The sequence below is a fragment of the Chiloscyllium plagiosum genome, unplaced genomic scaffold (genome assembly GCF_037043375.1).
Source record: "Chiloscyllium plagiosum isolate Xiang-an unplaced genomic scaffold, Cpla_swu_hap1 HiC_scaffold_16, whole genome shotgun sequence".
NCBI classification, from domain to species: Eukaryota; Metazoa; Chordata; class Chondrichthyes; order Orectolobiformes; family Hemiscylliidae; genus Chiloscyllium; species Chiloscyllium plagiosum.
Window position 1 is genome coordinate 48,072,936 of NW_028270154.1, and position 26,357 is coordinate 48,099,292.

Genomic DNA, 26,357 nt, shown 5'->3' on the forward strand with positions numbered 1-26,357 from the left:
GTATAGATAATCTGAAATTTAGATAATTGATGTTCAGATAATTGAGGTTCAACAGGAAATAGTGCCTATCAATTTAGGGTTGTGCCATGCATTAAAAACTATGATATCTTTGCACAAATATGTGGTGCATGGTAATCTTAGTAGTCCTCTTTATAACAAAAGATATCCTTGTTATTTTTTAGACAGTGAGAGAGATATAATTGACTGCATCTTCCTAGTTGACCTCTGTCTATCAAGTTTCTTGTTAATTATTTTTACAGGAGAAAATCACCTCATTTTGATCGAATTCTCCAATTGTTTAAGATCAAAAGAAGCTGCATTACTAACTCGTTTCCATTGTGCCACTTCTCTGTTACCATTACAGGATCCCTTTAGGCAATTTTAACAAATGCCATGCGGCCAGTCTTTACATTTGCAGTCAAGTGTGGTAATGGGCTAGATCGCTAGGCATGATTTTTTAATGTGATTTAATGTGATAAATCAGAAGAAATGATTTAAAATGTAAAATATAGCACAGCTGAGGTAATGGAAACAGAGAATGCTGAAAAACTCAGTGCTCTAGCAGCATGTGTGGAGGGAGAATTTCTTTGGAACTGAGTCTTTGGACTTGACATGTGATTTTGTTTCTCTCTCCACAGTTGCTGACAGACCAATCAAGTTTCTCCAGCACCTTTCTGTTTTATCTCAGATGTCCATTATCCAGAGAATTTTGCTTTGATCTGAGCTGATGGCACTTCTGCCCTTTAAATCTTATAGTTAAACAACTCACTGGAGGAGGGGGTTCAACAAATATCCCTATTCTCAATGATGGAAGACCCCAGCATAAGACTAAAACACTCACAACAATCTTTAGAGAGGAGTACTGAGTGGATGATGCATCGCATCTCCTCCACAGGTCTCCAGCATGGCAAGTTCCAGTCTTCAATTAATTTGATTTACTCCAGCTGGTGTCAAGCAATGACTAGAGTTACCATGAGCTGAGGACCCTAACAATGTTCTGGCAACAGTACTGAAGAAATGTGCTCCAGAACATACTGCACACATAGCCAAACTGTTCCAGTACAGCTACTACACTGCACCTACTTTCCAACAGCTATATTGTGTACAGGAAATGCTGGGCAAATCTAACCTAGCAATTACTGCTCCATTGGTCTACTCTTGACCAACCACAAAGTGAAGTAAGATGTCATTACATGATTGCTTAGCAATAACCTGCACACTGAAGCTCATTTTGTGTTTTCCAGGACCATTCAGTTTCTGAACTCACTACAGCCTTGATTCCTGAAGAAGGGCTCATGCCCGAAACGTCGATTCTCCTGCTCCTTGGATGCTGCCTGACCTGCTGCGCTTTTCCAGCAACACATTTTCAGCTCTGATCTCCAGCATCTGCAGTCCTCACTTTCTCCTACAGCCTTGATACTAGCATGACCAAGAGAGCTGAATTTAGGACTGCAACGAGTGTAACACCCCTTGAAATCAAGGCCACGTTTGTCTGACTGTGGCATCAAGAAGCCCAAGCAAAACTGGAATCAATGGGCATTGGGGATAAACTCTCTGGTGGTTGGAGTCATACCTAGTACAAAGGAAGATGGTTGTGATTATTGGAGATCAGTCATCTCAATTCCAGGACATTTCTACAGGGGTTCCTCAGGATACTGTCCTCGACCTAACCATCTTCAACTGCTTCATCAATGACCTTCTATCCATCATTAGTCAGAAATGGGGATGGTCACTAATGATTCCATAACGTACAGCATTATTCATGATTCCTCAGGTAATGATACAGTCCATTCCCAAATGCAGCAAGGCATGGACAACATGCAGGTTTGAAATGAAAGGGGCAAGCAATGACAATTTTCAACAAAAAGGAATCTAACCATCACCCCTTGACATTCAATGATGTTGTCATCACTAAATTTTCCACTATCAACATCCTAGGGGCTACCATTGACCAGAAACTGAACAGGACTCACCAGACAAATGAAGTAAGTGCAACAACAGAGGCAAAGAATTTTGAAACAACTCACCTTTTGATTCCCCAAAGCCTGTAAACCATTTATAAGGGACAGTACAGAAGTGTGATGGAATACTCCCATTTGCCTGTATGAGTCCAGTGCCAACAGCATTCAAAAAGCCCAACATAATCCAGCTGGCTTGATTGGCACCACACCCAAAAGCATCCACTCCCTCTACCATCATTTGATAGCAGCACTGTCTATCATTCACAAGTTGCTTGTAGAAATTCACCAAGGCTCCTCAGTTAGCACCATCCAACCTCATGACCTCTACCTGGAAGGGCAAGTGTAGCAGCAACATGGGAACACCACCACCTTCAAATTCTCTTCCAAGCCACCCATCATCTTGAATTGGAGATATATCACTGCTGGGCTAAAATCCAGGAACTCTTCCTTAACGCCATTGTGGGTGAAGCAGGAACATTTTCTTTCCTCTCGTCACCACATTGATGAGATGAGTTCCTTTTGTGCATTGGTTTTTTCAAGAATATGCAAAGGGAAGTACACACTTCCAAAGATAGTTCCAAATTCTATTGATAAATTACACAGAACAATGGATATACCATTTCCAGGCATTCTAGTATCGGTACAGCTATCCAAATACATGGTTCTGTACACACCTACTTTCTTATTCTACCCACTTATAATTCGTTTTACCTGCTTTACTAAATCACATTTTATTCCACATGAGATACTAGCTACATTCTTGTGGAAGCTCTTAATTCTTTTCTTGCCAGTCAGGTGGTGATGACATACTGGTCTTAACCAGTTCGACCAGCTTGTGTTTGAAATAGTACTGAACTTTCCGAAATTTTTGAAACTTCTAATTGTCCCCTTTAATGGGTCTACCATGGACTGCAGTGGTTTGAATAGACAGCTCATCACCACCTTCTTAAGGGCCAATCAGGACAATAAATATTGGCCTAATCAACAAAACTCACATCTCATGAATGAATAAAGAAAATGAAATCATGGGACAGGGGTTAGTAGGGAAAGTCAGAATGTTTGTTCAAATAAATAGAAAAAATATTGACTTGTTTTTGAGATGAACAATCAATCCAATAATGTTTTGTATAGAATTAAAGGAACAGCGGATTCTGGAGATCTGAAACAAACAAAAATAAGAAATTGCAGGAGAAACTTAGCAGGTCTGGCAGTGTCTTGCAAAGAAAAACAGAGTTAGCATTTCAAGTCCTTGTGACACTTTTTCAGAACCTTATTTTCATGTCTGTATTGAAGTTAAATTTCATATCTATAACTTCTGAATTTCTGCATTCATCTCTCTGGATCCACATGGAATACGGCACATTTACGACAATTGCTAGCGAAAGTGTAAATAGCTTGTTGAATTGATTGGTGCATTTAGAAATGGCATTGACACATTGTATAAATTAAATTTGAAGAGATGAAAGATATAATGTTCTGTTCTGGGACAAACAAAATCACAAAATAGTCCAGAAGAAAATAATGCTTTAAAAAAAGGACATTGATTTAAATTTGTTAAAAGTGGCTGCCATGACAGAAAATGGATGGCTGGAGGATTGATGACTAATTCATTTATGCAGTGCACTTTATCATCTTCAATAGATTTCTGTGCAACTGGAGGGAAAAAGTGGATTAATTCAATTGGTTGAATGTCTTTCAGGCAGACTGGATGTTTGTGGTGATAATCATTTCCTTTGAAAAGTAATATTTTTAGTTAATTGTATTCTTCATTTTAAATAGAGAATAGCATTGTAGATGTATGGAAAGCACGAAAACTTTGAAATTAGCTTTGAATGCAATTAGAGAACCAGACACATTGCAACAAAAATTGCGTTAGTTTTGAAAAGTACAATTCAACTCATATTTTCATTTAAATTATTTTGTTTTAATTGTGAACACTAAATGTGCCCTGAGCTGACACAGTTGGGTGCCATTTTAAAATGTAATTTTTAAAATGAAAATACTGATTCAATATTCTTTGATGTATTTGAGAGTAGTAGCCTAATAGAGTTCAATTAGTACAAATCAAATGGGTTTATAAAGAAGCATGTTAAATCATTGGGCTGAATTTTCACTGTCCCATGGTGGTGGATTTGAAGGAGAGTCTGATAAGGAATAAGTGGGGAAGTAACCTGCGTAAGAACAGCTTTCAGACCCACTCCAACCACTGGGGAACTTCCCCAGAGGCAAATTAGGATTATGATGGGTCTATTTATCAAACATGAGTGGGTAGTCAATTATCAGATTAAGCCTATAATTAAGTGTAATTTTTCAGTCATGAGCATTTTCTCACCATTGGAACAGCCCCTGCACAGGAAGCTGTCAACTCAATGGATTTGGCCTCCATGTGACAGTCTGATGCACCCATAGAACCAAAGGCTCTTCACCCTAAAACTGCGGCCTTTTCATGAATTGCTTCACCTACCATCCAAACCATTCCTCCTGTAGGTTTTTTCCTTTACTCTGAAGTACCAGTCAGGTTTCACCTTTATAACTTTTTATTTGTTAGTATAGCTGTAAGGAGAGCCCCATGATGAGGATCCAATATGGTCCCTAACTCGCCCCAGCAGTACTCACCTCTCTGAATGAGTTTCTGGGGTTCGAGAAGTGGTGCCACTCTGATTAGGCAAATGGCATTGACAGTCTATCTATTGTCTTTCATAGAGTATTCATAGTATTATTATGATGCAGAAGGAGGCCACTTGGCCCAACAAGCATACAATGGCTCTATTATCTACTGCCAATCTCCTGCCTTATCCCTATATCCCTGCACAGCATTGCTAGAGGGAGAGCTATTCATTACTCTTTTAAGTGTCTCAATTGAAAGGTGTTTTTTTGGCTGTAAATCCATGACTAGTGGTATTCCGCAGGGACCTGTACTGGGGCCTCTGCTATTTGTGATATATATAAATGATTTGGATGAAAATGTACATGCGTGGGTTAGTAAGTTTGCAGGTGATACAAAGTTTGGGGCAGTTGTGGATCATGTAGAAGGTTGTCAAAGAATACAGTGAGATATAGATCAGTTGCAGATATGGACAGAGAAATGGCAGATGGAGTTTCATCCAGGTAAGTGTTGTACTTTGGGAGATCAAATGTTAAGGAAAAGTATACAGTTAATAGCAGGACCCTGAACAGCATTGATGTACAGAGGGACCTTGGGGTTCAAGCTCCCTGAAAATGGCCACACAAGTAGATAGGGTGGTAAAGAAAACATATGACATGCTTGCCTTTTTTGGGCAGGGAATTGAATACAAGAGTCAAGATGTCATGTTGCAGATTTATAAGACTTTGGTTGGGCCACACAAAGAGTATTGCAATCAATTCTGGCCACCGTCTTATAGGAAGAATGTGGACGCTTTGGAGAGGGTACAGAAGAAGTGTACTCAGATGCTGTCTGGATTAGATGTTATGAGCTATAAGAAGAGAAGCTAGAAAAACTTGGGTTGTTTTCTCTGGAGCAGCTGAGGCTGAGGGGAGACTTGATGGAAGTCGGTAAAATTATGAGATGCATAGAAAAGGTAGATGGTCAGAATGTTTTTCCCAGAGTTGGAATGTCGAATACTAGAGGGCATGCATTTAAGGTTAAAAGGGAAAAGTTGAAAGGGGATGTGAGATGGAAGATTTTTACACAGAGAGTGATAGGAGCCTGGAACGCGCTGCCAGAGGTGGTGGAGGCAGATATGATAGGGGCTTTTAGATAACCACCTGAATATGTAAGGAATGGAAGGATATGGACTAAGGGCAGGCAGGAGGGATTAGTTTAATTTGGCGTCAAGTTTGGCACAACATCGTGGAGTGAAGGGTCAGTTCCAGTGCTGTACTCTTCTATGTTCTATGTTCCATTCTCAGGCAGAGCATTCAAGATCCTAATAACTCACTATGCTTTTTTTTCTCTCACTTTTTAAATCTATGCCCTCTTTTCTTTTTTCTTTTTCATGCAAGAACGTTTTCTCTGTATCTATGCCGTCCAACCTACACCTGATTTTGAAAACCTCAATCTGGTCTTCTCTCAGCTGTCTTCCCTCCATGGAGAACACCTAATGTTTTCAATGTATCCTCATAGCTGAAGTTTGTCATGCTTGAACCATTCCAGTAAATTGCTCGAGGAGCTAAATTACTTTCCCTGCTCTTAGTTCAGATGTAGTTAGTTCTTATATTCTGCACTTTGTCCAATGCATTGCATTTTTTCTTTTTAGAATGACAGATGGGCATGCAGCCAACTTGGAAGCTGATTCAGAGAAGATTATGTCTTCAGGTGCACAGCCACCAATGCAGTCTTAGAATTCGACTACTTGACATCAATGTCAGCAACTCATAGTGAGTGGTGTTGCAAATATCCAGTTCATGGTTCATGTTAATATTTTAGAGTTTTTTGCTAAGTTCTGGGAAGATTAAAGTTGTAAATGTGAAATAATTGAAATGTTCAACTTTGGAAAATGCCAGAAGACTTAAATAAACTGCAGTTCAGGTTGTTTGTTAAAATCAGAAGTTGTAGAGCTAGAAGTAACAGTAACTAAAAAATCATACCAAGGAAAGAATTGGACACTTGCTATTTGGCATAATACTCATATGAACAATATAGGAATGGAGCAAAAGGAGCATGTGAAAGTATTAACCATTCATACTGTGACACCTTCAGTTCTTTAAAATCATCTATTTGATTGGAATTTAAAAAAAAAATGATTCTGGATATAAGCCATTATCATGTTGGCCATACTATGAGCAAATAAATAGTATGAAAGTGATGCATTATTTGCTGTCAGTTGCTAACTCTTAGAGTAGTAATAATTATTCTAATATAGAACACCAAAACATCATTGCAAAGGCAAAGATGGGGAGAAATTCCTGATGCACTGTATTGAAGAATTTTCTTTAATAATGTTTCCATTTCAATGTAAAATGAAGCAGCATGGAATCTAGAGCTATAAATGAAAGACAGCATGTAACCTATGTTTCAGTTGGCATGAATTTGGGAAGCAGTGATCTCAATATGATTATTTTTATGGTAGTTATCGAAATGGACAAATTCATATTAAATATGAAAGTATGGAACTGGAAGAGAAGCAACTTCATATTTTTGAAAAAAGATCTGATCTAACCCATTGAAGTTAAGTACTGGCAGAGAAACAATCAATGAATAATAGATGGACATTAAAGAGAAGAAGATTGAGTCTAGAATGTATACATTCCCAAATGGCAGAAAGAAAATACATCTAAATACTGAACTCTAATGTTGTAGTGATTAAAATGAAACAAAAAAAATCAATCATCACAGCATTCCTACAGTGTGGAAACAGGCCCTTTTGCCCAACAAGTCCACACTGACCATCTGAAGAGTAACCCACCCAGACCCATTCCTCTACCTTAGATTTACTCCTGACCAATGCATCTCACCTTTACATCCCTGAACACCATGGGCAATTTATCATGGCCAATTCACCTGACCTGCACATCTTTGGATCATGGGAGAAAACCGGAGCATTCGGAGGAAACCCACGCAGACACAGAAAGAATGTGTAAACTCCACACAGACAGTCGCTGGAATCAAACATGGGTCCTTGGCACTATGATTCTGGATCAGTGGTGCTGGAAGAGCACAGCAATTCAGGCAGCATCCGAGGACAGGCAAAATCGACGTTTCGGGCAAAAGCCCTTCTGAAGGGCTTTTGCCCGAAACGTCGATTTTGCCTGTCCTCGGATGCTGCCTGAATTGCTGTGCTCTTCCAGCACCACTGATCCAGAATCTGGTTTCCAGCATCTGCAGTCATTGTTTTTACCTCCTTGGCACTATGAGGCAGCAGCACTAACCATTGAGCCACTATGCAATCTACGATTAATATCTGGAACATAATTGAATAGAGAACCAAACTGACTACAAAAATACAGAGGAGAAGTGGAAAGGGAAATAAAAGGGAAGTACATGAGAATAACTTCATGGATAATGTAAATAGGGAACCGATAATTGTTTTAGTAGCTGACAATTCAAAGATAAAGGGAGGAGGAGTCTGATTGGAGATCAAGTAAATGTTTTTTTCAGAAGCAGTAGGTACTAAATAGATACATTGGCAGAATCCTCTTCTTTGGTAAAACTGCTTTAAGTGAACTGGATGATAGATCTACGTGCATCCTACAGACAGAACTAAGTAATCCTCCAGCTAACAAATCAGATCAAAGCTTTCAGTCCTGCCATATCCACATCCACAATGACAGCGGAGTCTAGCAAATCAGTGCAAAAGTTAAAGTTGAAAGTCAAGAGTGCCAGAACATAATCCAAAACAATCTCTTCTCAGATTTCCAACATCATAGTTTTGGAACTATTGATTTTCTTCATATGATATCAAGAAATGCCCATAGGCACAGGATGCAATTAAAGATTTGCAACTTAAGTCCAGGCAATAACACTGATGACCTAAGCTACAGAACTAGCCACATCCCTTTCAAGCTCTTTAAATACAGCTGCAACAATGACATCCACAAAACAATGTGAAAACTTATTTGGTATGTCTTGGACACAGGGAAAAAAAGATAAATCCAATAATCACCACCATCAGCCCTCAATGAAACATTAACAAACTGATATAAGACGACAGGGACACAGCTATCAAGTGGTAGAATCTTATCAATAACTAACTCATTCTTACTCAGTAAGGGTTTCGTCAGGAACATTTGGTTCAGAATTCATCACAGTTTTGATTCATGGTCTAAACTCGGATAAAAGAACTGAATTCCAGAGGGAAGACAAGTGTGACTGCTCTTGACATCAAAGTGCAATTTGACTGAGTGTTGTCCAAAGTGCCCTTTTAAAATTAAATCAATGGATAGTGGAGGAAAACTTTCATCTGACTAGAGTCATAATTAGCATTAAGAAAGATAGTTGTGATTGGCAGACATCAATCACCTCAGTCCAAATATATTGGTTCTCCTTACATTTCAGTTGCTTCATCAATCACCTTCTTTCTGCCATTAGGTCAGAAAGAGTTTTGTTTGCTGATGAATGCATAGTACTCAGGTACTCGCAACTCTGAAACAGTAGGTCCACATACATATCAATATCTAGACAATATTAAGGCATGAGCTAATAGGTTACAATTAACATTTTCATTATTTAACTGCTAGAAAGAGAGAACCCCTGACCATCTCCTTCTGACATTTCACAGTATAATAATCTGAAGCCCCGACATCCATAAATCATGTGGATTCCATTGGGGTCCTATTAGGGTCATCATTGATCAGAAACTGAACAGGACCAGATGCATAAATACTGTCAATTATGAAAAACAGTCAGAGGCTGAGAGTCAAAAAATGATAATTATAACAGTGAGGGTGAATCTCAACAAAAGCAGTGCTTCAAGAAGGTGGAACACAAGCAACTTTGCAAGAGTATTTGGGAGAGACAATAAATCCCATGACTGAAGAAAATTCTTTTTTCAGTAATGGAGGAGGTAGAGACAAACTTGAACAGCACAAATGATATGTAAGACAGAGACCATTAATTGTTTGGTTTAGAGTAAAAAAAATCACCTAGTGCAGATGATTAAAAAGTAAAGGCTTTGGCCTTTTTTAAATTTTCTAAGCTTCCTTAGATAGGGAGGAGTGTGAGAGAATTGAAAGATTGCATACTTTACACCCCTCAGAAAAGGGAAGTCAGTCTAATGCCATAGAGTCATAGAGTCACACAGCACGGAAGCAGACTCTTCAGTCCAACCACTCCATGCCGACCATAATCCCATACTAAACTAGTCCCACTTCACTGTGCTTGGCCCATAATCCCTCCCATCTTTTCTTATTCAATTACTTACCCAAATGTTGTTTAAATATTGTAACTATACCTGCATCCACCATTTCCTCTGGAAGTTGATTCATCAGTGAAGAAATGTTTTGAAACAATAATCCAGACTAAATGTCTTCTGGCACATTTAAAAAGATGATTTAGTAAGTGAAAGGCCAGCACTAATGTTAAAGATGAATCCTGTTTAATTAACTTACTCATGTTCTTCAAAGCAGTAACAGAAAGAGTTGATGAGGATAGTGTTGCTGAAGTTGTTTACAAAGACTTTCTGAAGATATTTGAATTTATTATTAAAATTGAAGACTGGGAAATCCGAGGATAATCAAAATAGTTATTTTCAGTCAGCAGGGATGTGAGCAATGGTATCCCCACAGGGATCAGTGTCAGCACCATTGCTCATTGCAGTGCATATTAATTGTCTATATTTAACTAAATGCAGCATAATTTCAGATTCTGCAGTGTATCAAAACTTGAAAATATAGTAACCAACAAGCAACATAGTAATAAACTCAGGAAGATGGAGACAAATAAGTAATATGGACAGAAAAATGGCAGACAGAACTTAAAGCTGAGAAGTATGCTATCATATATTTTGATAGAAAGATTACAAAGAAAAGAATACAGATCAATAGAACACAGGAAAATGCCCTTCAGCCCTGCAAGCCTATGCTGACACTTTGTGCACTTCCATACTAAAAATGTCCTCACTTACAGGATAAGTATCATTCTATTCCTTCCTGTTCGCGTGTTAGTCCAGGTGCTTCTTGAATGCGACTGTTGTGTTTATTTCAACAACCGCCTCTGGCAGTGCATTCCAGGCACTGACCACCCTTTGTGTGAAAAACTTGCCTCGCACATCTCTTTTAAATATACCCACCCAATATGAGGATATGAAATAAATATATTTTAATGCGAGTTCAGGAGCTGTGAAACCTGGATCTGTTTCTATACACGATAACAAGGGTGGCACAGTGCCTCAGTGGTTACCACTACTGCCTCACAGTACCAAGGACCCAGGTTTGATTCCACCCTTGCGCAATTATTTGTGTGGTGTTTGCTCATTCTCTCTGTGTCTGTGCAGGTTACCTCTGGGTACTCTGGTTTCCTCCCACAGTCCAAAGATGTGCAGGTTCGGTGGGTTGGCCATGCAAAATTGCCCATAGTATCCAGGAATGTGCAGGCTGGGTGATTAGCCATGGAAAATTCAAGGGTATGATAGGAGAGTTGATCTGGGCGTGATGCTCTTTGGAGGGTCAATGTGGACCCATTGGGCCGAAGGGTCAGCTTCCACACTGTAGGGATTCCATGATAACAAGTTGAAAAGGCAGCTAAAGTGGCCTAAAGAATCCTCAGTTTTAAAAGCTGAAAGTGTGTTGCTGGAAAAGCGCAGCAGGTCAGGCAGCATCCAAGGAGCAGGAGAATTGACGTTTCGGGCATGAGCCCTTCTTCAGGAATGAGGAAAGTGTGTCCAGCAGGCTAAGATAAAAGGAAGGGAGGAGGGACTTGGGGGAGGGGCATTGGAAATGCGATAGGTGGAAGGAGGTCAAGGTGAGGGTGATAGGCCGGAGTGGAGGTGGGGGTGGAGAGGTCAGGATGAAGATTGCAGGTTAGGAAGGTGGTACTGAGTTCGAGGGTTGGGACTGAGACAAGGTGGGGGGAGGGAAAATGAGGAAACTGGAGAAATCTGAGTTCATCCCTTGTGGTTGGAGGGTTCCTAGGCGGAAGATGAGGCGCTCTTCCTCCAGCCGTCGTGTTGCTATGGTCTGGCGATGGAGGAGTCCAAAGACCTTCATGTCCTTGGTGGAGTGGGAGGGGGAGTTGAAGTGTTGAGCCACCAACCACCCCGTGGCTCAACACTTCAACTCCCCCTCCCACTCCACCAAGGACATGAAGGTCTTTGGACTCCTCCATCGCCAGACCATAGCAACACGACGGCTGGAGGAAGAGCGCCTCATCTTCCGCCTAGGAACCCTCCAACCACAAGGGATGAACTCAGATTTCTCCAGTTTCCTCATTTCCCCTCCCCCCACCTTGTCTCAGTCCCAACCCTCAAACTCAGCACTGCCTTCCTAACCTGCAATCTTCTTCCTGACTTCTCCGCCCCCACCCCCACTCCGGCCTATCACCCTCACCTTGACCTCCTTCCACCTATCGCATTTCCAATGCCCCTCCCCCAAGTCCCTCCTCCCTACCTTTTATCTTAGCCTGCTGGATACACTTTCCTCATTCCTGAAGAAGGGCTCATGCCCGAAACGTTGATTCTCCTGCTCCTTGGATGCTGCCTGACCTGCTGCGCTTTTCCAGCAACACATTTTCAGCTCTGATCTCCAGCATCTGCAGTCCTCACTTTCTCCCCTCAGTTTTAAAAGCCAAGCACAGAGAAAAAAAGCTAGGAAGTTATGCTAAAGTTTGGTAAGGCCTACATAAATTATTGTGGACAAATTCTGGCATCATGGTCTTGCAGAAGTGTCAAGGCATTATATAGATGTAGGGAAGATTTACTAGAAATGTCTTAATAATGAAAGACATGAAAACACTGAAGAAACTGGAGTTGTTCTTCCAAGAGCAGAGAAGATGAGGGGATATTTGATAGTGGTGTTCATCATCATGAATCATTTTGAGAGAGTAAGTTAAGGAGAAATGGTTTCCACTGATAGAGGTGTCGATGGCTAAAAGGACAGGGATTTAAGGTAATTGGCAAAAGAACCAGAGGCAAACTAAGAAAAAACAAATTTACACAATAGATTGCCATGATCTGGAATGGAGTGCCTGAAAGAGCAGCAGAAACAGAATCAATAGTAGCTTTTAAAATTGAATTGGATAAATACTTGAAGGAGGAAAATTTACACGGCTGTGAGGAAAGAACAGACAAGTGGAATTAATTAGGTGACTGTTGCAAAGAGCAAGAATGGACAAAAATGTCTGAATAATGCTCTTCTATGCTGCACTTAGAGCCAAGCCTGACAACGTGATTACATAACATTAAAACTGAGAAACAGATTTCAAACCTTATCAACATCTGAATAAAAAGTGATTACTGAATACATTTGTTTAATTGCAGGGTAATTTTCATTATGTGAATCAAGTCATCCAAATGCGTATTGATTTTTATTGATTTTCGAGCTTATGATTTGTGCAGATCTGCTGCAGGCTACATAAGACATCTGTTCATAATCGTGGCAAAGGGAATTTAGTTGCTGGATTATTACTGATTTTCATTAGCATCATAAAAACCATAACAATTTTTCATTGATCCAACTGTAGTTATCTTGAACAGAATGGTCAGAATTTGCTGTAAATGGACATTGAACAGTATTTGTCATTTGTTAAAGTCCCCCATTTTAGTTCAACTCCAAATTGCAAGTTGCTGAATATACAAGCAAGAAAAATTGCAACACCTTCTTTCAGACATTTCAGATCTGAATGAACAGAACACATTTTTTGTACTCTTTAAATGGCCAGGTTATGAAATCAATTGCACATAATTAAGAGAGGTCAGTTACAATAGTGAAACAGTATAGTGAACCTGGAAATGAAAGAGATAATTTAAAAACAGAAAGAACAAGTTTTTAGTATAAAGTTATATTTGTTACAAAAATATCACCAATCACTGTTAAATCTTGAAAGAAAGACCCTGGACTTGGAACAGTGACCTTTCAATGCAAGATACATAATTGACAATAGAACTCATTTTAGTTACATATTACTTTATAAGACATTCATTAAAGTTTTAAGCAGATAGATCGTGAAATCATGAGATACTAGCATTAAATTAAATTGGTGAACACCTCTGTAATGTTAAGGGGGAAGAAGTTATCTCATGAATCTGTTCAAGTATTGCAGTATTTTCAAATCGTGATGGATATGTTAGCCAACCTGGAGGCATACAGGCATGGCTTTATGAGATGAAATATTTGGACAGTATATATGTTCAGTGTTCTCTTTATGAAAATCAGAATTTATTTTTTGAAGAAAGGAATTTGTATGCACAGATTGTGAACTGTAGCTACCATTCCCCTGATTCATTTTGAATAATAAAATATGCTGAATAATGTATTTCTCCTGTGGAAATGATCTGCTTCAGTTGTGAGAAATACATATTTCATTTTCAACTAGTAAATGTGTTTTGCTTCCAGCTGCGAGGTTTTGCCACCCTCCAGTGTGGTCACAGCATGTATGTGAGCTTTCTGAATTAAAACTAGACGTTCAACTAATCTTTCAAATGTTTTTCAACTGTTCTATAAGTTGTGGTTTTATTTATAGCATCTGTTTCACATTTGGTTTAAAATATTTTGTCTCAGAATATATAATGGACAAATCACTGGCAGTGTCCACTGTTTGAAGATCTATTATTTGTTATGAACACAAATACTTTATTCTCGCTGGCACAGTCAGGACACTATTCTCATTCATTGCTGCCTACCACTAAAAATCAGCACTAATTCAGTTACAATTTAGGGAAAGTATGAAAGACGTTTGGGATAATCTGTGGACAGTACGGTGGCTCAGTGGTTAGTACTGCAGCCTCACAGTGCCAGGGACCCAGGTTTGATTCTACCCTTAGGTGACTTAGTGAGGAGTTTGTACATTCTCCCTGTGTTTACATGGATTTCCTCCAGGTGCTCCGGTTCCCTCCCACAGTCCAAAGATGTGCAGCTTCGGTGGATTGGCAATGTTAAATTGCCCATTGTGTGCAGGTTAGGAAAATGCATAGTTCCTCACATAGGGTGCGGTGTGATGATCTTTGGCAGGTTGTTGTGGGCTTAATGGGCCAAATGGCCTGGTTCCACATTGTAGGGTTTCCTTGATTCTATGAATAAATGGAAATGCAACGTAACATTTTTTTCCTGTTTCCAATTACTGCAAATCCATCCTTTAAACATCCTCTATTTTGTATTCCATTTTACATATGACTGAGAGATCTATGTGCTATCATTAAGAATATTTATAGATTTGCCTCAGATGTAGAGCAATATTTTTCTCCTATTACAAGAGGGAACTACTTCATATGTATTTGATGCATATCAATGGATTATTCATCATACAAAGCAAAGGGTGAACAGTTCGTTTAATAGAAGATATTGCTATTTACTTACCATTGAACAGTTAACTCCAAGACATCTAAAAATTTCAATTGAGATCTTTTTAGGAATGATAGAGAGTAAAAATGTTATTTTGTACTTCAAAACAATATGAAGATAAAATTACATTGAGCTCCAAGACATCTAGAATTTTCAATTGAAAGTATTTTCTTACAATTGATAGTTTAAGTATTAAAATGATTAAATTTTCATTTTATATTTAGAAAAATTGTAAGAGTATGAATGGCATTCAAAATGGATAATCAAGCCATTTATATCTGAGATCAAGCTAATTAAAATGACGAAGAGTAAAATAAAATAAAAAACACGGTTTGACATAATTTAGATCAATCAGGTAATCACAAGTATTTAAAAAATGCATCGGGGATCTTTCAACAGTGTGAGACAGAATTGCACTGAATTTAAGGTGGAAGAATGGTTAAAAGAAAAAAAAGAATTTAAGTTTCAATATATGAATGCATGCAGCAAGTATAATAAAAGCATAGGAGTAATATTGCAAGGAGAAATAAATAAGTATGGTCTGATAGCTATTGCAGAGACTTGGTTGCATAGTAACCAAAGCAGAGGCCTAAATATGTAAGAGCATTTGACATTTCAGAAGGACAGGAAGAAAGGAAATAATGGTCAAGGGCTCTATTATTAAAAGATGTGATTGGTATAATAGTAAAAATATCCCTGGTTTTGAACACCAAGAAATAAATGGTTTTGAATGAAGCATAGCATAAAAAAAATAAGTCACTTGTATGAGTAGTTTATAAGTCCTTTATTAGTACCTATATTGCACAATAGAGTCTAAACAACACAAGCGTGAGGGATTATAAGGAAGGTACTCCAAAGGTAGTCCTCATTGCGGAGGTAGTCTCAGAGTTGGTTCATATAGTCGATTCAGAAAATTATTTCAGAGCAATATGCTCAAAAACGAACCTAGAAAAAGATAATTATAGATCTTGTAAAATGTAATTAGGCAAGATTATTAAATAATACCACAGCATAGCAGCCATTGGTCAAGGCATCGCAGGTCCAAAATTGGATTTTTTCGTGGCGAGGGATATAAAAGCTTACACCTAGAAGCCACCCCTCAGTGAAGAAGTGCAGCAAAGACTCACAGCAAGGTTCATGATGTAAGACCATGCAGTAATCTGTTATGGACCAGGTCCTACTCCCTCAAAACATTTTAAGACAATAGCCAGACCCTAACTTTTCTAGTTGTTTTAGACAGATATAAGGTGGATATTTCAGGAGTGATGCAGCCAGTCAAACCATTTGGCTTCAAGTAAAACAGAATTTAGTTACACACCATCGAATGAAACACAAATAAAAGGAAATTGAATTTAGAATAACAACCCAATGGACACAATATCCTCCCTAATGTAACAAAGAACATTTTTGATTTCCTGCAACATCCCAAAGTTCAGGCAAGACTTTTATTCACTAGATCAGCTTCTCTGTTAACAACAGTTTTCTGACCAGCAGCTTCTGGCAGACTGCTTGTTAAAACCCAAACCAAACCCAGAAATATCCCTGAACTGGGAGAACTGGGCACTCCCCTTTCTGTTTTAAAACAGAACTTTAAAAGCCTTTCCCATGATTGCTGCCTTAGGCAGTATCTGTTAGGTCCCTAAGCCCAGACAAATCGGAACCTCTACCTTTTACAACCCCTCTTGAAAAAAAAACAAGGACAATATAACCTTGCTAAATGGGTAGCAATATCACAAATCTAAGAACACACCAGAAAGGATCTGCCTTGACCTGCAAGATGAATCTTCATAGAAGAGACCCAGCCCTTTGTCAGAGAAGAAGGAGATTCCAACAGCCCAGTTCAAACACATGGATCATTGTGGGCAATATCGTTTCTCAGACAGATAGGGCCAGATAGAGAGTATGTTTTGTGTCCATTTGCAAAATGCTCACATGATGTTTTTAATATAGAATATGTTGTTAATAAAATCAGTTGAACTGCAAACCGCATTTTGAGTCCCTTTTTCTGTCTCACTGACAGAATGCTTATATAAATTGGTCAAAGTGTCCAAAGCATGGACAGCATTGGCGTACCTTGGTGGTCTTCGAATAGAAGTGTTTGTATAACCTCCGAAGCTGAACACTACCAACCTTAAACTCTTGAGTATCCAGCTGAGCCTGAATTAAGATGGCAACTGCCACACATAATGGCCAGGATTCAAGAGGGTGAAGGCATAAGATAGTTGATTGTCCCTGCATATAAACTGGCCAGGCAGAGGTTCTTGTCCAATGCCAAACATCGTGGAAGGTTGCTTCTGTCCTTGGAGCATGTCTTGGAATATTGGAGATTATTGGCCAAGCTGAAGGTCCAGAAAAGCAAGCGGTGAGCTAGAGCCACCTGAGTTTCGTACTGAGGATTATCGCTCTCTATTTTCACAAAAGACAATAGCAAACTGCATATAAATGAGGCAAGAATGCATGACCATGAGACAAAAGTGCATGCAAATAGGCCTTTTACTGGTCACGAGAAAAATACTGATGTTGCTGTTTGAACCTTGAGTAGAAAATCAGATTTTTCTTTCTCAACCTTAAGAATAGTATTTTTCTGGTATCACCACACTTTGCCAACTGACTCACCACTCCTCATCTTATTCAAGGAATAGGAAGATTCCACCCAGGAAGTCAGAAATCAGGAAACTACAAGCTAATGAGCCTTACCTCTGACAAATGGAAAATTCTGGAATCCATTTGGGCGGCACGGTGGCACAGTGTTTAGCACTGCTGCCTCACAGCGCCAGAGACCCGGGTTCAATTCCCGCCTCAGGCGACTGACTGTGTGGAGTTTGCACATTCTCCCCATGTCTGCGTTGGTTTCCTCCGGGTGCTCCAATTTCCTCCCACAGTCCAAAGATGTGCAGGTTAGGTGAATTGGCCATGCTAAATTGTCCGTAGTGTTAGGTAAGGGGTAAATGTAGGGGTATGGGTGGGTTGCGCTTCGGCGGGTCGGTGTGGACTTGTTGGGCCGAAGGGCCTGTTTCCACACTGTAAAGTAATCTAATCTAATTACTATGGAGGTTTGGCAGAAAACAAATATAATGCATTCAGGCAGAGTTAACATGGCTTTGTCAATGGGAAATAATGTTTGAACAATTTATTAGGTTTCTTTAAGGAAATAATAACATGCAGGGGGTGTAATTTGGAACCAACAGATATAGTGTATTTGCATTTCCAAAGATTATTCATTCAGGTGTCACAAAAATGGTTGTTACACAAAATATGAACTAAAATGTTGGGGACAACATGTTAGTATGGTTAGAAGATTGGTTAACCAACGAGAAGCAGAGTTCGGATAAATGGATCATTTTCAAGTTGGAAAACTGTACATAGTGAGCACCCCAGAGATTCCAGTGGGGCCTCAGCTTTTTTACGACTATGTTAATGACTTAAGAGACTAAGTCCAAGTTGGCTAAGGTTTCTGCTGACACAAATACATATGAGACAACAAATTTTGAAGAGGACATAAAAGGGATATAGATAGGGCTAAAAGTTGGCTGATGGTACATAATATGGGAAAATGTAAGCTCATCTCCTTGTGTATGAAGAATAGAAAAGCTGGATAAAAATTAAATAGAGAGAGCTTGCAGACATCTCTGGCATAAAGGGATTTGGATGCCATGCTACACGTAACATATAATGCTAGCATAGGCGTACAACAGGTAACTAGAAGACAAATGAATATTGGCATTTATTGCAAGGCGAATGGAATGTAAATGTAAGAAAGCAGTCCCACAGCTAAACAGGCCCTTAGTGACAAAATCAAATATTGCTGAAAAACTCAGCAGGTCTGGCACCATCTATAGAGAAAAAGCAGAGTTAACATTGTGGGTCCAGTGATCCTGCTTCAGAACGTTCAGGCCCTCAGTGAGACGGCTTCTGAAATACAGTGTATATTTTTGGTTTCCTTACTTAAGGATGGGTAGAATTGCCTTGAAGGTAGTTCAAAGAACATTCACTGAGCTGATTCCTGGAAATGAAGCTGTTGCTTTATCAGGAAAGGTTTAGCTTGGTCGGTCTACACTCACCTGAACTTAGAATAATGTGAGGTAAATTGAAAATAAAAATTCTCCGGGACTTGACAGTGTGAATGCTAAGAGGAAATGGGTCTACTGTTTAACTATAAAGGATCGTCTATTTAGGAAGAAATAGAGGATTTTTTTTCCCTCATAGAGGGTGTTTGACTTTAGAATTTTCTTCCTTACAGAATAGTGGATACAGGGTCATTAATAATACCTAGACTCTGGGAGCTAAATTATAAGACCATAAGACCATAAGACATAGGAGTGGAAGTAAGGCCATTCGGCCCATTGAGTCCACTCCGCCATTCAATCATGGCTGATGGGCATTTCAACTCCACTTACCCGCATTCTCCCCGTAGCCCTTAATTCCTTGTGACATCAAGAATTTATCAATCTCTGCCTTGAAGACACTTAGCGTCCCGGCCTCCACTGCACTCCGTGGCAATGAATTCCACAGGCCCACCACTCTCTGGCTGAAGAAATGTCTCCACATTTCTGTTCTGAATTTACCCCCTCTAATTCTAAGGCTGTGTCCACGGGTCCTCGTCTCCTCACCTAACGGAAACAATTTCCTAGTGTCCACCCTTTCCAAGCCATGTATTATCTTGTAAGTTTCTATTAGATCTCCCCTTAATCTTCTAAACTCCAATGAATACAATCCCAGGATCCTCAGCCATTCCTCGTATGTTAGACCTACCATTCCAGGGATCATCCGTGTGAATCTCCGCTGGACATGCTCCAGTGCCAGTATGTCCTTCCTGAGGTGTGGGGACCAAAACTGGACACAGTACTCCAAATGGGGCCTAACCAGAGCTTTATAAAGTCTTAGTAGCACAACGGTGCTTTTATATTCCCACCCCCTTCAGATAAATGACAACATTGCATTCGCTTTCTTAATCACGGACTCAACCTGCATGTTTACCTTTAGAGAATCCTCGACTAGCACTCCCAGATCCCTTTGTACTTTGGTTTTATGAATTTTCTCACCGTTTAGAAAGTAGTCCATGCTTGTATTCTTTTTTCCAAAGTGCAAGACCTCGCATTTGCTCACATTGAATTCCATCAGCCATTTCCTGGACCACTCTCCCAAACTGTCTAGATCCTTCTGCAGCCTCCCCACTTCCTCAGTACTACCTGCCTGTCCACCTAACTTTGTATCATCGGCAAACTTCGCTAGAATGCCCCCAGTCCCTTCATCCAGATCATTAATATATAACGTGAACAGCTGCGGCCCCAACACTGAACCCTGTGGGACACCGCTTGTCACCGGCTGCCATTCCGACAAAGAACCTTTTATCCCAACTCTCTGCCTTCTGTCAGACAGCCAATCCTCAATCCATACCAGTAGCTCACCTCGAACACCATGGGCCCTCACCTTGCTCAGCAGCCTCACGTGTGGCACCTTATCAAAGGCCTTTTGGAAGTCTAGATAGATCCACTGTGTTTCCCTGGGCTAACCTACTTGTCACCTCTTCAAAGAATTCCAACAGGTTTGTCAGGCACGACCTCCCCTTACTAAATCCATGTTGACTTGTTCTAATCCAACCCTGCTCTTCCAAGAATTTAGAAACCTCATCCTTAATGATGGATTCTAGAATTTTACCAACAACCGAGGTTAGACTAATTGACCTATAATTTTCCATCTTTTGTCTTGATCCTTTCTTGAACAAGGGGGTTACAACAGCTATCTTCCAATCATCCGGGACTTTCCCTGACTCCAGTGACTTTTGAAAGATCTCAACCAACGCCTCCACTATTTCCTCAGCCACCTCCCTCAGAACTCTAGGATGTAGCCCATCGGGACCAGGAGATTTATCAATTTTAAGACCTTTTAGCTTTTCTAGCTTTTCTCTTTTGTAATGGCAACCATACTCAACAAAGTATGAAGAGAGATGGCACAAATTAGTCTATTTTCTCTAATTGTGCTTTTGATTCTTATGATTTTATGGTCAGCTTCATAAATATTAATATGATTCCTGATATAAATCGTTGGTTAGATTTTAGCTGGAGTGCCTCATTTTGGAAGATTTGTTAAAGCTTTGGAGAGGGTGTGGAAGGGATTAACCAGACTAGTGCCAGGGATGAGGAACTTGAATACTTTGAAGGATCGATAGAGATTTTCCTTCGGCAGAGAACTTAATGGTGACATTCAAAATCAAGAGTGTTATTTTGGAACATAATCATAATGAATATTATTATATGGAATGCACAGCATTGAAGTTTAATTGAAGAAGATTCAACTGTAATATTCAAAAGGAAATTGATTAAGACTTGAAAGTGAAAAGAATCATAGGTCTGTGGGGAAAAGAATGCAGAGGAGTGAAACTAATTGGTTAGCTTTTTCAAAGTGTAGTCACAGGCACGATAAGCTGAAAATCTACTAACTATGGTGTGACAACAGGATATCAAGAGATCTGAACATTTCAATATTCATGTTATGTTAAACATATTAAAACAGCAGTACTAACTTCTGACAGTTGATGAGTCATAATGATACATATGGTACTATTTTCTTCCTATTCTTTCCTCTAGACTTCTACTACTTTTCATAATAATGCTAGCCTTTATTTTCCTTTAAGACTGTTATGAGAATTATCCAAAATATTGGTGGTAAAAACTGTCAGTGGCTGTTAAATAGTTAGTTATGGTCCTGGGAATGATGGAACAACTCCCATTTATTTAGATCACTGAAATGTCTCAGTATGAATCGTAATGTTTTTGTATCAATGGATCACTTGATTAAAAACAACCATTTTACATCAGAGAAATTAACTCAGTGTAGAACAAGGTACTGAGAGGGAACCCCCCCCCCCCCCCCCCCCCCCGCCTCCGAGGGACCAATATCAGACCACTGCTGTTACTAACTTGCATTAATGACATAAATTTGGAATCAACTAGGAGAATGTGAGGACTGCAGTTGCTGGAGATCAGAGTCGAGAGTGTGTTGCTTATACTGAAAACGTCGAATCTCCTGCTTCTCGGATGCTGTTTGACCTGCTGTACTTTTCCAGCACCACACTCTTGTCTTAAATTTGGAAACCCTAAGCAAATCAGTAAAACACCAGAGAGTGAAACACTTTGGATGCAGATGAGGCAATTAGAATTATTTGATTTTCTGGAAGGATACCTGTGGATTGGAAGGTGTCAAATGCCACTACAAACCTGTTAGCCTTACATCACTAGTAGGTAGAGTGCCGCAACGTATTTTGAAGAATGGGAAAATATAGACACCTGATTGATAATAATCTGCTTGGGCAGAGTCAGCATCAAGTTGTGAATGGGAAATTGTGTTTGGTGATAATGCTGATGTTTATTGAAGTTGTTAATAACAAATTTGATAAAGGAAAACCAAGGGATATGCTATACTTAGATTTTCAGAAGATTTTCAGACTTTTTATAAAGTCCTTCCAGAAAAGGCTGGTTAGAAAAATTGAAACATGTGGGATTGAAAGTAATTTATTGGCATGCAGAATGTTTGGCCAACAGATTGTCTTGTATTGGCAGGTTGTAACCATTAGGTCCTGCAAAAATCAATACTTGGCTGCAGCTGTTCACTATATATCAATGATTTGGAGTTGGAGACCAAACATATTATTTCCAAATTTGCACATGATATGAAGATAAATGGAAATGTATATGTAAAACTGCTTCAAGAGTATTTGGACAAGTTTAGTGAATGGGAAAGAGCATGGCAGATGGAATATAAAAGGAAAATGGGATGTCATCCATTTTGATAGGAGAAATAGAGAGTGTTTCTTAAGTGACAAGAAATTGGAAAGTGCAGATGTAACTTACTTGTCTGTAAGTTACGGAAAGCTGACATGCTGATGCAGCAAACTGTTAGACAGACTCAAGCAATGTTTGCCTCTATAGGAAAAGGATTCGAGTACAGGTGTGGTGAAATTCTGCTTCAAATGTATAGGAACTTGATCAGATCTGGAATAATGTGTGCAGTTTTGGTATCTCTATGTCAGCAAAAACATAGAGGGAGAGCAATGAATGTTCGGCAGAAGCAAAAACAAAACAGAAATTGCTGGAAAAAACTCAGCATATCTAGCAAGATCTAGAAACCAGAATTAACATTTCAGGTCCAATAACCCTTCTTCATAACTGCTGGGTTGCTGGACCTGAAATATTAACTCTGATTTCTATCCACAGATACTGCTAGATCTGCGGAGTTTTTTTCCAGCAATTTCTGTTTATGTTTTTGTTTCTGATTTCCAGCATTCACAGGTCTTTTGGTTTTTTTGAAGGTTAAGCAGACTTTTTCACAGGAGGATGGGAAAAATTGAGCAAACTGGACCCGTTTTGTCTCGATTTGGGAAGAACAAGAGGTGATGTCATTGAAACTTACAAAATACTTAAAGGGATAGACAAGGTAGATGCAGGTAAGACCTTTCCCACGGCTGGGGAGTCGAGAACCAAAAGGCATAATTTGAAAGTAAGAGGGAAGATCTGAAGTGAAGAAATTTTCTTTTAATTCAGAGGATTTTGCATCTTTTAGAATTTTCTACAGTTAGAGGGCTTTGAACATGTTTAAGGTAGAGAATATTAGACTTCTATTGTGTACGTGATCACAAGAATGGGATTTGTACTGAAGTGTTTGACCAGCCATGATTGTAATGAATGGTGGGGCTGGTTCATCTGGTTGAATGGCCTAATTCTGTTTATATGTTTTTATGTCAAATCCATTAGAAGGAAAGACAATGGCACATGAACTATAATGTAGAAACTATATGTCAAAAAGAAAAATATAGCACATATTCCCTAAAAAAAATTAAAATAGTTTAAAAAGCCCTTTGTAGGCTCACTGGAAGCTTAAAATATGTAATCAGTGTAAATCAATAATCAATAGAGCTGAAAAGTTGTTGAATGAAACTAGGATAATAGATTATCAATCAGAGGAAGTCATAGTCCAGGCATATAGAGTCTGATTAGACCACATTTTGAGTAAAGTCATCAGTTCTGATCCCAATGACATCAGGCATATGTTTAAGCATTGGAGAGGTGAAAAATGATCAATAGCATTGATGTTAGATATTAACAAAAGATAAAAATCTTTAAGGGGAGCATCTGAGAGATGAGTTTAAGGAGATATATCAAAGTAAATCTGAAAAATAAGTTTAAATTAATGTGTAAGAATTGAATACTGATCCACAGGTGCAGGATAGTAATTTAACAAATTCTAAATTATTTCAGCTATAATATTCTGCAGAAGGACGATATTTGAACACTTTTGGATGGATGAAGTAAAATATGCTGAATTACCTTCCACAGATCCATATGAAATTGTCTTCTGATGTTTTATGGAACATGGAAAGAAAAACTTTTGTAAAGAAAGCATAAGGTGTTTTGGCTTTCATTAACAGAGGCATTGAGTTTAAGAGCCGCGAGGTTTTGCTGCAGCTCTACAAGTCCCTGGTGAGACCACACTTGCAACATTGTGTCCAGTTCTGGTCACCCTACTATAGGAAAGATATAGAGGCTTTGGAGAGGGTGCAAAGAGGTTTACCAGGATGCTGCCTGGACTGGAGGGCTTGCCTTATAAAGAGAGGTTGAATAAGCTCAGACTTTTCTCTGTGGAGAGAAGGAGGAAGAGAGGTGACCTGATCAAGGTATACAAGATGATGAGAGGAATGAATAGAGTCAATAGCAAGAGACTTTTCCCAAGGGCAGGATTGACTGGTACAAGGGATCATAATTTTAAGATATTAGAAGAAAGGTATAGAGGGGACATCAGAGGTAGGTTTTTTACTCAGAGAGTTGTGAACGCATGGAATACGTTGCCAGTGGTGGTGGTGGAAGCAGAGTCATTGGGGACATTTAAGGGACTGCTGGACATGCACATGGATAGCAGTGAGTTGAGGGTTGCGTAGGTTAAGTTACTATATTTTACATTAGGATTAAATCTCGGCACAACATCGTGGGCCAAAGGGCCTGTTCTGTGCTGTACTTTTCTGTGTTCTATGTTCTATGGAAATAATGGCACCAATTCACTATTCATCATTACATCTTCACAGTTGTGTTGACCCCATGACTCTATCTTCAATTTCAAGAACAACTTCAATTTGCACAGATGTGATAGGCCACAGGGCCTAATCTATGACTCCAAAAAAGATTGGAGCAGGAACAGGCTTGCTCTGTCAAGCTGTAAGATCATGGCTGATCTCATTTTAACTTTCAGTTTACTTTCTAGCCTGCCCTGACCTCATCCACTCACAACCTTTGGCTTCTTTGTCAATCAAAAATCTACCCCTGTCAGCTGTGAATGTATTCAGGAACCAAGCTTCTAAGGTAGAGCATTCCAATGATTAACTTGCCAGAGAGAAGAACTTCCTCATCATCTTTGTCATGCAAAGTGTACATATTATTTTGAAACTGTGCCCCTGGGTTTTAGATTCCCTTATCAAGGGAAACATTATCTTAGCAATTACCCTGTCAAGTCCCCTCAGGATTTTTGATTTTCGATAAGGTCACTGTGGGAGAAAACACGGATCCCGGCCTCCCCATGGCATGGCCACAAAACAGATAACACAAATGTCTGCACTTAGCCACAAAGCCTACCCACAATGCCTCAAATTGGCCAAACCAGCCACCCCACTCATCACACATACCCAGGCCAAATCATCCAGCCTCAGACCAAGACAATATACCTGATAATGTCCCTTTCACTCCACAATGGCCCAGCCACCTCTAATGTCCTTCAGCACAGCTGCTCCCACTAGGGGTCAAGCCTTCACAAAGGGTACCCAGACAAGAAGGCACCAAAGGTTCTTCGCTTGCCCCCTCAACAATACAATCACATTGATACCAGGATGAAACTCACTAACACCTACTCCAGCCAAGGATCGGAACCTGTTGAGTCAATTAAGAAACTCATTGTCAGACACCGGACACTTGAATCTTTTCAATGAATGAACTTTATTTCTCTTTGTTGTACAACTCACACCATTGTCTCATAACTCACACTTCATTGTTGTAAGGATATAAAACTCCACTGTATTCTCTGTTCAGGGAAGAAGCTGTGGTTCCTTCTGAACAGCCTGTCAGTGACTGTTTCAGTGAGGTCGAGTCTCTTCCGCAATACCGCTGTTTGTTAAATAAATCCTTGTCAGTTCTCAGTCCAATCTGTGTGTTTGTGATCTCTGATTAATTGGGCTAAATTCTCCGACAGTCACCATTCATTCTTCTAATCTTCAATGAGTCAGGCCCAAACTGTTCAACTTGTCTTTATTAGACAAGCCCCTCGCTCCAGGAATTAACCTGGAGAATCCTGTCTGAATAGTCTCTAATGTATATATCTTCACCTTAGAAATGGAGAGTATAATGATATGGCCTCACCGTATCCCTGCAAAATACTAGGAAGACTTTCTACTTTTATACTGCATCGCCCTTGCTATAAAGGCCAGCATTCCATTTACCTCTCTAA

General features: G+C 39.5%; 1 long non-coding RNA gene across 1 annotated transcript in view; it reads right to left on the reverse strand.

Moving 5' to 3' along the window:
- Positions 1–15,727: 15,727 nt before the first annotated feature.
- LOC148147537 (uncharacterized) overlaps positions 15,728–26,357 on the reverse strand; it is a 153,867-nt gene continuing 143,237 nt past the window's right edge. The window contains exon 3 of the long non-coding RNA XR_015759652.1: positions 15,728–15,818. This is a non-coding gene — a long non-coding RNA (uncharacterized LOC148147537). The remainder of the gene's footprint in view (positions 15,819–26,357) is intronic.